Source organism: Aegilops tauschii, unplaced genomic scaffold (genome assembly GCF_002575655.3).
Source record: "Aegilops tauschii subsp. strangulata cultivar AL8/78 unplaced genomic scaffold, Aet v6.0 Super-Scaffold_244, whole genome shotgun sequence".
Lineage (NCBI taxonomy): Eukaryota > Viridiplantae > Streptophyta > Magnoliopsida > Poales > Poaceae > Aegilops > Aegilops tauschii.
In genome coordinates this window covers 1,188,201-1,200,929 of record NW_027332463.1, presented here as the reverse complement: position 1 = coordinate 1,200,929, position 12,729 = coordinate 1,188,201, and positions in this window count along the sequence as shown.

The window sequence follows — 12,729 nt, the reverse complement described above, 5'->3', positions numbered from 1 at the left end:
CCTTGTTGCATGTTTAGGTCCTACGCAATAAATGGGAATGAATTTCAAACACCGGGGCACCGTTGATTGCCGGCAAAACATTGAGATGCCTGGTTTTTAAATTCTAGTAATTCCAAAACTCGTCTGAAATTCATCAAACTTGGCATGGCATCATGGAGCGGCATCAACATGTCGTGGTACAAATTTCTCCCATTTGGGGCAAGTTTAGGTATATGCTTCTCACAAACCGGAGCTTCTCACAACAAGCATGATGGTTTTCGTTAGGGAACATCCCACCTTTGGGGACGAAATGATATCTATTACCTCTTATTGCTTTCAATTTTTTTTCTCGTGTCAACATAGAACAACGGGAGTGCTGTGTGTATTTTTTGATTTTTCATGGTTCATTTGGACATTTTTACGCATTAACTGAGTTTTCAATGCATTTTATGTGCATAATTCAAATTTGAACTACATGCACACGCTCCCGTGCATTTAAATTGGTTGAAAATCAAATCTGTGTCCTTGGGTGCATGCTTAGGTCCCATGCAAGAAATGGGAATGAATTTCAAACACCGGGGCACCGTTGATTGCCGGCAAAACATTGAGATGCCTGGTTTTTAAATTCTAGTAAATCCAAAACTCGTCTGAAATTCATTAAACTTGGCATGCTATCATTAAAAAAACCAGAGCTTCTCAGAACAAGCATGATGGTTTTCGATAGGGAACGTCCCACCTTCGGGGACGAAACAATATCTATTGCCTCTTATTGCTTTCAATTTTTTTTTCACGTGTCAACATAGAACAACAGGAGTGTTGTGCGAATTTTTGAGATTTTTCGGGGTTTGTTTGGACATATTTATGCATTAACATAGTTTTCAATGCATTTTATGTGCATAATTCAAATTTGAACTACATGCACATGGTCCGGTGCATATAAATTTGTTGAAAAATTAAATATGTGTCCTTGGGTGCATGCTAAGGTCCCATGCAGGAAATGGGAATGAATTTCAAACACCGGGGCACCGTTGATTGCCGGCAAAATATTGAGATGCCTGGTTTTTGAATTTTCGTAAATCCAAAACTGGTCTGAAATTCATTATACTTGGCATGCTAACATGGAGCATGCCGTGGTACAATATTTTTCCCATTTGGGGCAGCTTTGGGTATATGCTTCTCGCAAACCGGAGCTTCTCACAACAACCATGATTGTTTTCGGTAGGGAACGTCCCACCTTCGGGGATGAAACAATATCCATTGCCTCTTATTGCTTTCAAAAAAATTTCTCGTGTCAACATAGAACAACAGAAGTGTTGTGTGAATTTTTCTGATTTTTCGGGGTTTGTTTGGATATTTTTATGCATTAACTGAGTTTTCAATGCATGTTATGTGCATAATTCCAATTTGAACTACATGCACATGCTCCAGTGCATATAAATTGGTTGAAAAATCAAATATGTGTTCTTGGGTGCATGCTTAGGTCCCATGCAAGAAATGGGAATAAAAATTCAAACAACGGGGCACCGTTGATTGCCAGCAAAACATTGAGATGCCTGGTTTTTAGATTCTAGTAAATCCAAAACTCATCTGAAATTCATTAAACTTGGCATGCTTAGGTCCCATGCAAGAAATGGGAATGAATTTCAAACACCGGGGCACCGTTGATTGCCGGCAAAACATTGAGATGCCTGGTTTTTTAATTCTAGTAAATCCGAAACTCGTCTGAAATTCATGAAACTTGGCATGCTATCATGGAGCGGCATCAACATGCCGTGGTACAAATTTTATCCCATTTGGGGCAGGTTTGGGTATATGCTTCTCACATACCGGAGCTTCTCACAACAAGCATGATGGTTTTCGGTAGGCAACGTCCCACATTTGGGGACGAAACGATATCCATTGCCTCTTATTGCTTTCCATTTTTTTTCTCGTGTCAACAAAGAACAACAGGAGTGTTGTGTTAATTTTTGTGCTTTTTCGGGGTTCGTGTGGACATTTTTATATATTAGCTGAATTTTCAATGCATTTTATGTGCAAAATTCAAATTTGAACTACATGCGCATGCTCCATTGCATATAAATTGGGAGAAAAATCAAATCTGTGTCCTTGGGTGCATGCTTAGGTCCGACGCAATAAATGGGAATGAATTTCAAACACGAGGGCACCGTTGATTGCCGGCAAAACATTGAGATGCCTGGTTTTTAAATTCTAGTAAACCCAAAACTCGTCTGAAATTCATCAAACTTGGCATGCCATCATGGAGCGGCATCAACATGTCGTGGTACAAATTTTGTCCCACTTGGGGCAAGTTTGGTATATGCTTCTCACAAACAAGAGCTTCTCACAACAAGCATGATGGTTTTCGGTAGGGAACATCCCACCTTTGGGGACGAAATGATATCTATTGCCTCTTATTGCTTTCAAATTTTTTTCTCGTGTCAACATAGAACAACGGGAGTGTTGTGTGTATTTTTTGATTTTTCGTGGTTCATTTGGACATTTTTACGCATTAACTAAGTTTTCAATGAGTTTTATGTGCATAATTCAAATTTGAACTACATGCACATGCTCCATTAGATATAAATTGGTTGAAAAATCAAATCTGCGCCCTTGGGTGCATGCTTAGGTCCGACGCAATAAATTTGAATGAATTTCAAACACCGGGGCACCGTTGATTGCCGGCAAAACATTGAGATGCCTGGTTTTTAAATTCTAGTAAATCCAAAACTCGTCTGAAATTCATCAAACTTGGCATGCCATCATGGAGCGGCATCAACATGTCGTGGTACAAATTTTGTCCCATTTGGGGCAAGTTTAAGTATATGCTTCTCACAAACCGGAGCTTCTCACAACAAGCATGATGGTTTTCGGTAGGGAACATCCCACCTTTGGGGACGAAATGATATCTATTGCCTCTTATTTCTTTCAAATTTTTTTCTCATGTCAACATAGAACAACGGGAGTGCTGTGTGTATTTTTTGATTTTTCGTGGTTCATTTGGACATTTTTACGCATTAACTGAGTTTTCAATGAATTTTATGTGCATAATTCAAATTTGAACTACATGCACATGCTCCAGTGCATTTAAATTGGTTGAAAATCAAATTTGTGTCCTTGGGTGCATGCTTCGATCCCAAGCAAGAAATGGGAATGAATTTCAAACACCGGCGCACCGTTGATTGCCGGCAAAACATTGAGATGCCTGGTTTTTTAATTCTAGTAAATCCAAAACTCGTCTGAAATTCATGAAACTTGGCATGCTATCATGGAGCGGCATCAAGATGCGTGGTACAAATTTTATCCCATTTGGGGCAGGTTTGGGTATATGCTTCTCACAAACCGGAGCTTCTCACAACAAGCATCATGGTTTTCGGTAGGGAACGTCCCACCTTTGGGGACGAAACGATATCCATTGCCTCTTATTGCTTTCAAATTTTTTTTCTCGTGTCAACAAAGAACAACAGGAGTGTTGTGTGAATTTTTGTGCTTTTTCGGGGTTCGTGTGGACATTTTTATGCATTAACTGAATTCTCAAAGCATTTTATGTGCATAATTCAAATTTGAACTACATGCGCATGCTCCTTTACATATAAATTGGTGGAAAAATCAAATCTGTGCCCTTGGGTGCATGCTTAGGTCCGACGCAATAAATGGGAATGAATTTCAAACACCGGGGCACCGTTGATTGCTGGCAAAACATTGAGATGCCTGGTTTTTAAATTCTAGTAAATCCAAAACTTGTCTGAAATTCATCAAACTTGGCATGCCATCATGGAGCGGCATCAACATGTCATGGTACAAATTTTGTCTCATTTGGGGCAAGTTTGGGTATATGCTTCTCACAAACCGGAGCTTCTCACAACAAGCATGATGGTTTTCGGTAGGGAACATCCCACCTTTGGGGACGAAATGATATCTAGTGCCTCTTATTGCTTTCAATTTTTTTTCTCGTGTCAACATAGAACAAAGGGAGTGTTGTGTGTATTTTTTGATTTTTCGTGGTTCATTTGGACATTTTTACGCATTAACTGAGTTTTCAATGCATTTTATGTGCATAATTAAAATTTTAACTACATGCACATGCTCCAGTGCATATAAATTGGTTGTAAAATAAAATCTGTGTCCTTGGGTGCATGCTTAGGTCCCATGCAAGAAATGGGAATGAATTTCAAACACCGGGGCACCGTTAATTGCCGGTAAAACATTGAGATGCCTGCTTTTTTAATTCTAGTAAATCCGAAACTCGTCTGAAATTCATGAAACTTGGCATGCTATCATGGAGCGGCATCAACATGCCGTGGTACAAATTTTATCCCATTTGGGGCAGGTTTGGGTATATGCTTCTCACATACCGGAACTTCTCACAACAAGCATGATGGTTTTCGGTAGGCAACGTCCCACATTTGGGGACGAAACGATATCCATTGCCTCTTATTGCTTTCAATTTTTTTTCTCGTGTCAACAAAGAACAACAGGAGTGTTGTGTGAATTTTTGTGCTTTTTCAGGGTTCGTGTGGACATTTTTATATATTAGCTGAATTTTCAATGCATTTTATGTGCAAAATTCAAATTTGAACTACATGCGCATGCTCCATTGCATATAAATTGGGTGAAAAATCAAATCTGTGTCCTTGGGTGCATGCTTAGGTCCGACGCAATAAGTGGGAATGAATTTCAAACACGAGGGCACCGTTGATTGCCGGCAAAACATTGAGATGCCTGGTTTTTAAATTCTAGTAAACCCAAAACTCGTCTGAAATTCATTAAACTTGGCATGCCATCATGGAGCGGCATCAACATGTCGTGGTACAAATTTTGTCCCACTTGGGGCAAGTTTGGTATCTGCTTCTCACAAACCAGAGCTTCTCACAACAAGCATGATGGTTTTCGGTAGGGAACATGCCACCTTTGGGGACGAAATGATATCTATTGCCTCTTATTGCTTTCAAATTTTTTTTCTCATGTCAACATAGAACAACGGGAGTGTTGTGTGTATTTTTTTATTTTTCGTGGTTCATTTGGACATTTTTACGCATTAACTAAGTTTTCAATGAGTTTTATGTGCATAATTCAAATTTGAACTACATGCACATGCTCCATTAGATATAAATTGGTTGAAAAATCAAATCTGCGCCCTTGGGTGCATGCTTAGGTCCGACGCAATAAATTTGAATGAATTTCAAACACCGGGGCACCGTTGATTGCCGGCAAAACATTGAGATGCCTGGTTTTTAAATTCTAGTAAATCCAAAACTCGTCTGAAATTCATCAAACTTGGCATGCCATCATGGAGCGGCATCAACATGTCGTGGTACAAATTTTGTCCCATTTGGGGCAAGTTTAAGTATATGCTTCTCACAAACCGGAGCTTCTCACAACAAGCATGATGGTTTTCGGTAGGGAACATCCCACCTTTGGGGACGAAATGATATCTATTGCCTCTTATTGCTTTCAAATTTTTTTCTCATGTCAACATAGAACAACGGGAGTGCTGTGTGTATTTTTTGATTTTTCGTGGTTCATTTGGACATTTTTACGCATTAACTGAGTTTTCAATGAATTTTATGTGCATAATTCAAATTTGAACTACATGCACATGCTCCAGTGCATTTAAATTGGTTGAAAATCAAATTTGTGTCCTTTGGTGCATGCTTCGATCCCAAGCAAGAAATGGGAATGAATTTCAAACACCGGCGCACCGTTGATTGCCGGCAAAACATTGAGATGCCTGGTTTTTTAATTCTAGTAAATCCAAAACTCGTCTGAAATTCATGAAACTTGGCATGCTATCATGGAGCGGCATCAACATGTCGTGGTACAAATTTTATCCCATTTGATGCAGGTTTGGGTATATGCTTCTCACAAACCGGAGCTTCTCACAACAAGCATCATGGTTTTCGGTAGGGAACGTCCCACCTTTGGGGACGAAACGATATCCATTGCCTCTTATTGCTTTCAAATTTTTTTTCTCGTGTCAACAAAGAACAACAGGAGTGTTGTGTGAATTTTTGTGCTTTTTCGGGGTTCGTGTGGACATTTTTATGCATTAACTGAATTCTCAAAGCATTTTATGTGCATAATTCAAATTTGAACTACATGCGCATGCTCCTTTACATATAAATTGGTGGAAAAATCAAATCTGTGCCCTTGGGTGCATGCTTAGGTCCGACGCAATAAATGGGAATGAATTTCAAACACCGGGGCACCGTTGATTGCTGGCAAAACATTGAGATGCCTGGTTTTTAAATTCTAGTAAATCCAAAACTTGTCTGAAATTCATCAAACTTGGCATGCCATCATGGAGCGGCATCAACATGTCGTGGTACAAATTTTGTCTCATTTGGGGCAAGTTTGGGTATATGCTTCTCACAAACCGGAGCTTCTCACAACAAGCATGATGGTTTTCGGTAGGGAACATCCCACCTTTGGGGACGAAATGATATCTAGTGCCTCTTATTGCTTTCAATTTTTTTTCTCGTGTCAACATAGAACAAAGGGAGTGTTGTGTGTACTTTTTGATTTTTCGTGGTTCATTTGGACATTTTTACGCATTAACTGAGTTTTCAATGCATTTTATGTGCATAATTCAAATTTGAACTACATGCACATGCTCCAGTGCATATAAATTGGTTGTAAAATAAAATCTGTGTCCTTGGGTGCATGCTTAGGTCCCATGCAAGAAATGGGAATGAATTTCAAACACCGGGGCACCGTTAATTGCCGGTAAAACATTGAGATGCCTGCTTTTTTAATTCTAGTAAATCCGAAACTCGTCTGAAATTCATGAAACTTGGCATGCTATCATGGAGCGGCATCAACATGCCGTGGTACAAATTTTATCCCATTTGGGGCAGGTTTGGGTATATGCTTCTCACATACCGGAGCTTCTCACAACAAGCATGATGGTTTTCGGTAGGCAACGTCCCACATTTGGGGACGAAACGATATCCATTGCCTCTTATTGCTTTCAATTTTTTTTCTCGTGTCAACAAAGAACAACAGGAGTGTTGTGTGAATTTTTGTGCTTTTTCGGGGTTCGTGTGGACATTTTTATATATTAGCTGAATTTTCAATGCATTTTATGTGCAAAATTCAAATTTGAACTACATGCGCATGCTCCATTGCATATAAATTGGGTGAAAAATCAAATCTGTGTCCTTGGGTGCATGCTTAGGTCCGACGCAATAAGTGGGAATGAATTTCAAACACGAGGGCACCGTTGATTGCCGGCAAAACATTGAGATGCCTGGTTTTCAAATTCTAGTAAACCCAAAACTCGTCTGAAATTCATCAAACTTGGCATGCCATCATGGAGCGGCATCAACATGTCGTGGTACAAATTTTGTCCCACTTGGGGCAAGTTTGGTATATGCTTCTCACAAACTAGAGCTTCTCACAACAAGCATGATGGTTTTCGGTAGGGAACATGCCACCTTTGGGGACGAAATGATATCTATTGCCTCTTATTGCTTTCAAATTTTTTTCTCATGTCAACATAGAACAACGGGAGTGTTGTGTGTATTTTTTGATTTTTCGTGGTTCATTTGGACATTTTTACGCATTAACTAAGTTTTCAATGAGTTTTATGTGCATAATTCAAATTTGAACTACATGCACATGCTCCATTAGATATAAATTGGTTGAAAAATCAAATCTGCGCCCTTGGGTGCATGCTTAGGTCCGACGCAATAAATTTGAATGAATTTCAAACACCGGGGCACCGTTGATTGCCGGCAAAACATTGAGATGCCTGGTTTTTAAATTCTAGTAAATCCAAAACTCGTCTGAAATTCATCAAACTTGGCATGCCATCATGGAGAGGCATCAACATGTCGTGGTACAAATTTTGTCCCATTTGGGGCAAGTTTAGGTATATGCTTCTCACACACCGGAGCTTCTCACAACAAGCATGACGGTTTTCGGTAGGGAACATCCCACCTTTGGGGATGAAATGATATCTATTGCCTCTTATTGCTTTCAAATTTTTTTCTCATGTCAACATAGAACAACGGGAGTGCTGTGTGTATTTTTTGATTTTTCGTGGTTCATTTGGACATTTTTACGCATTAACTGAGTTTTCAATGAATTTTATGTGCATAATTCAAATTTGAACTACATGCACATGCTCCAGTGCATTTAAATTGGTTGAAAATCAAATTTGTGTCCTTTGGTGCATGCTTCGGTCCCAAGCAAGAATTGGGAATGAATTTCAAACACCGGCGCACCGTTGATTGCCGGCGAAACATTGAGATGCCTGGTTTTTTAATTCTAGTAAATCCGAAACTCGTCTGAAATTCATGAAACTTGGCATGCTATCATGGAGCGGCATCAACATGTCGTGGTACAAATTTTTTCCCATTTGGGGCAGGTTTGGGTATATGCTTCTCACAAACAGGAGCTTCTCACAACAAGCATGATGGTTTTCGGTAGGGAACGTCCCACCTTTGGGGACGAAACGACATCCATTGCCTCTTATTGCTTTCAATTTTTTTTTCTCACGTCAACAAAGAACAACAGGAGTGTTGTGTGAATTTTTGTGCTTTTTCGGGGTTCGTGTGGACATTTTTATGCATTAACTGAATTCTCAAAGCATTTTATGTGCATAATTCAAATTTGAACTACATGCGCATGCTCCTTTACATATAAATTGGTGGAAAAATCAAATCTGTGCCCTTGGGTGCATGCTTAGGTCCGACGCAATAAATGGGAATGAATTTCAAACACCGGGGCACCGTTGATTCCTGGCAAAACATTGAGATGCCTGGTTTTTAAATTCTAGTAAATCCAAAACTTGTCTGAAATTCATCAAACTTGGCATGCCATCATGGAGCGGCATCAACATGTCGTGGTACAAATTTTGTCTCATTTGGGGCAAGTTTGGGTATATGCTTCTCACAAACCGGAGCTTCTCACAACAAGCATGATGGTTTTCGGTAGGGAACATCCCACCTTTGGGGACGAAATGATATCTAGTGCCTCTTATTGCTTTCAATTTTTTTTCTCGTGTCAACATAGAACAAAGGGAGTGTTGTGTGTATTTTTTCATTTTTCGTGGTTCATTTGGACATTTTTATGCATTAACTGAGTTTTCAATGCATTTTATGTGCATAATTCAAATTTGAACTACATGCACATGCTCCAGTGCATTTAAATTGGTTGAAAATCAAATCTGTGTCCTTGGGTGCATGCTTAGGTCCCATGCAAAAATGGGAATGAATTTCAAACACCGGGGCACCGTTGATTGCCGGCAAAACATTGAGATGCCTGGTTTTTTAATTCTAGTAAATCCGAAACTTGTCTGAAATTCATGAAACTTGGCATGCTATCATGGAGCGGCATCAACATGCCGTGGTACAAATTTTATCCCATTTGGGGCATGTTTGGGTATATGCTTCTCACAACAAGCATGATGGTTTTCGGTAGGGAACGTCCCACCTTTGGGGACGAAACGATATCCGTTGCCTCTTATTGCTTTCATTTTTTTTCTCGTGTCAACAAAGAACAACAGGAGTGTTGTGTGAATTTTTGTGCTTTTTCGGGGTTCGTGTGGACATTTTTATATATTAGCTGAATTTTCAATGCATTTTATGTGCAAAATTCAAATTTGAACTACATGCGCATGCTCCATTGCATATAAATTGGTTGAAAAATCAAATCTGTGTCCTTGGGTGCATGCTTAGGTCCGACGCAATAAATGGGAATGAATTTCAAACACTAGGGCACCATTGATTGCCGGCAAAACATTGAGATGCCTGGTTTTTAAATTCTAGTAAATCCAAAACTCGTCTGAAATTCATCAAACTTCGCATGCCATCATGGAGCGGCATCAACATGTCGTGGTACATATTTTGTCCCATTTGGGGCAAGTTTGGTATATGCTTCTCACAAACCAGAGCTTCTCACAACAAGCATGACGGTTTTTGGTAGGGAACATCCCACCTTTGGGGACGAAATGATATCTATTGCCTCTTATTGCTTTCAATTTTTTTCTCGTGTCAACATAGAACAACGGGAGTGTTGTGTGCATTTTTTGATTTTTTGTGGTTCATTTGGACATTTTTACGCATTAACTAAGTTTTCAATGCATTTTATGTGCATAATTCAAATTTCAACTACATGCACATGCTCCATTAGATATAAATTGGTTGAAAAATCAAATCTGTGCCCTTGGGTGCATGCTTAGGTCCGACGAAATAAATGGGAATGAATTTCAAACACCGGGGCACCGTTGATTGCCGGCAAAACATTGAGATGCCTGGTTTTCAAATTCTAGTAAATCCAAAACTCGTCTGAAATTCATCAAACTTGGCATGCCATCATGGAGCGGCATCAACATGTCGTGGTACAAATTTTGTCCCATTTGGGGCAAGTTTAGGTATATGCTTCTCACAAACCGGAGCTTCTCACAACAAGCATGATTGTTTTCGGTAGGGAACATCCCACCTTTGGGGACGAAATGATATCTATTGCCTCTTATTGCTTTCAAATTTTTTTCTCATGTCAACATAGAACAACGGGAGTGCTGTGTGTATTTTTTGATTTTTCGTGGTTCATTTGGACATTTTTACGCATTAACTGAGTTTTCAATGCATTTTATGTGCATAATTCAAATTTGAACTACATGCACATGCTCCAGTGCATTTAAATTGGTTGAAAATCAAATCTGTGTCCTTGAGTGCATGCTTAGGTCCCATGCCAGAAATGGGAATGAATTTCAAACACCGGGGCACCATTGATTGCCGGCAAAACATTGAGATGCCTGGTTTTTTAATTCTAGTAAATCCAAAACTCGTCTGAAATTCATGAAACTTGGCATGCTATCATGGAGCGGCATCAACATGTCGTGGTACAAATTTTATCCCATTTGGGGCAGGTTTGGGTATATGCTTCTCACAAACCGGAGCTTCTCACAACAAGCATGATGGTTTTCGGTAGGGAAGGTCCCACCTTTGGGGACGAAACGATATCCATTGCCTCTTATTGCTTTCAATTTTTTTCTCGTGTCAACAAAGAACAACAGGAGTGTTGTGTGAATTTTTGTGCCTTTTCGGGGTTGGTGTGGACATTTTTATACATTAACTGAGTTTTCAATGCATTTTATGTGCATAATTCAAATTTGAACTACATGCGCATGCTGCATTACATATAAATTGGTTGAAAAATCAAATCTGTGCCCTTGGGTGCATGCTTAGGTCCGACGCAATAAATGGGAATGAATTTCAAACACCGGGGCACCGTTGATTGCTGGCAAACATTGAGATGCCTGGTTTTTAAATTCTAGTAAATCCAAAACTCATCTGAAATTCATCAAACTTGGCATGCCATCATGGAGCGGCATCAACATATCGTGGTACAAATTTTGTCCCATTTGGGGCAAGTTTGCGTATATGCTTCTCACAAACCGGAGCTTCTCACAACAAGCATGATGGTTTTCGGTAGGGAACATCCCACCTTTGGGGACAAAATGATATCTATTGCCTCTTATTGCTTTCAATTTTTTTTCTCGTGTCAACATAGAACAACGGGAGTGTTGTGTGTATTTTTTGATTTTTCGTGGTTCATTTGGACATTTTTACGCATTAACTGAGTTTTCAATGCATTTTATGTGCATAATTCAAATTTGAACTACATGCACATGCTCTAGTGCATTTAAATTGGTTGAAAATCAAATCTGTGTCCTTGGGTGCATGCTTAGGTCCCATGCAAGAAATGGGAATGAATTTCAAACACCGGCGCACCGTTGATTGCCGGCAAAACATTGAGATGCCTGGTTTTTTAATTCTAGTAAATCCGAAACTCGTCTGAAATTCATGAAACTTGGCATGCTATCATGGAGCGCCATCAACATGCCGTAGTACAAATTTTATCCCATTTGGGGCAGGTTTGGGTATATGCTTCTCACAAACCGGAGCTTCTCACAACAAGCATGATGGTTGTCGGTAGAGAACGTCCCACCTTTGGGGACGAAACGATATCCATTGCCTCTTATTGCTTTCAATTTTTTTTCTCGTGTCAACAAAGAACAACAGGAGTGTTGTGTGAATTTTTGTGCCTTTTCGGGGTTGGTGTGGACATTTTTATACATTAACTGAATTTTCAATGCATTTTATGTGCATAATTCAAATTTGAACTACATGCGCATGCTGCATTACATATAAATTGGTTGAAAAATCAAATCTGTGCCCTTGGGTGCATGCTTAGGTCCGACGCAATAAATGGGAATGAATTTCAAACACCGGGGCACCGTTGATTGCCGGCAAACATTGAGATGCCTGGTTTTTAAATTCTAGTAAATCCAAAACTCGTCTGAAATTCATCAAACTTGGCATGCCATCATAGAGCGGCATCAACATATCGTGGTACAAATTTTGTCCCATTTGGGGCAAGTTTGGGTATATGTTTCTCACAAACCGGAGCTTCTCACAACAAGCATGATGGTTTTCGGTAGGGAACATCCCACCTTTGCGGACAAAATGATATCTATTGCCTCTTATTGCTTTCAATTTTTTTTCTCGTGTCAACATAGAACAACGGGAGTGTTGTGTGTATTTTTTGATTTTTCGTGGTTCATTTGGACATTTTTACGCATTAACTGAGTTTTCAATGCATTTTATGTGCATAATTCAAATTTGAACAACATGCACATGCTCTAGTGCATTTAAATTGGTTGAAAATCAAATCTGTGTCCTTGGGTGCATGCTTAGGTCCCATGCAAGAAATGGGAATGAATTTCTAACACCGGCGCACCGT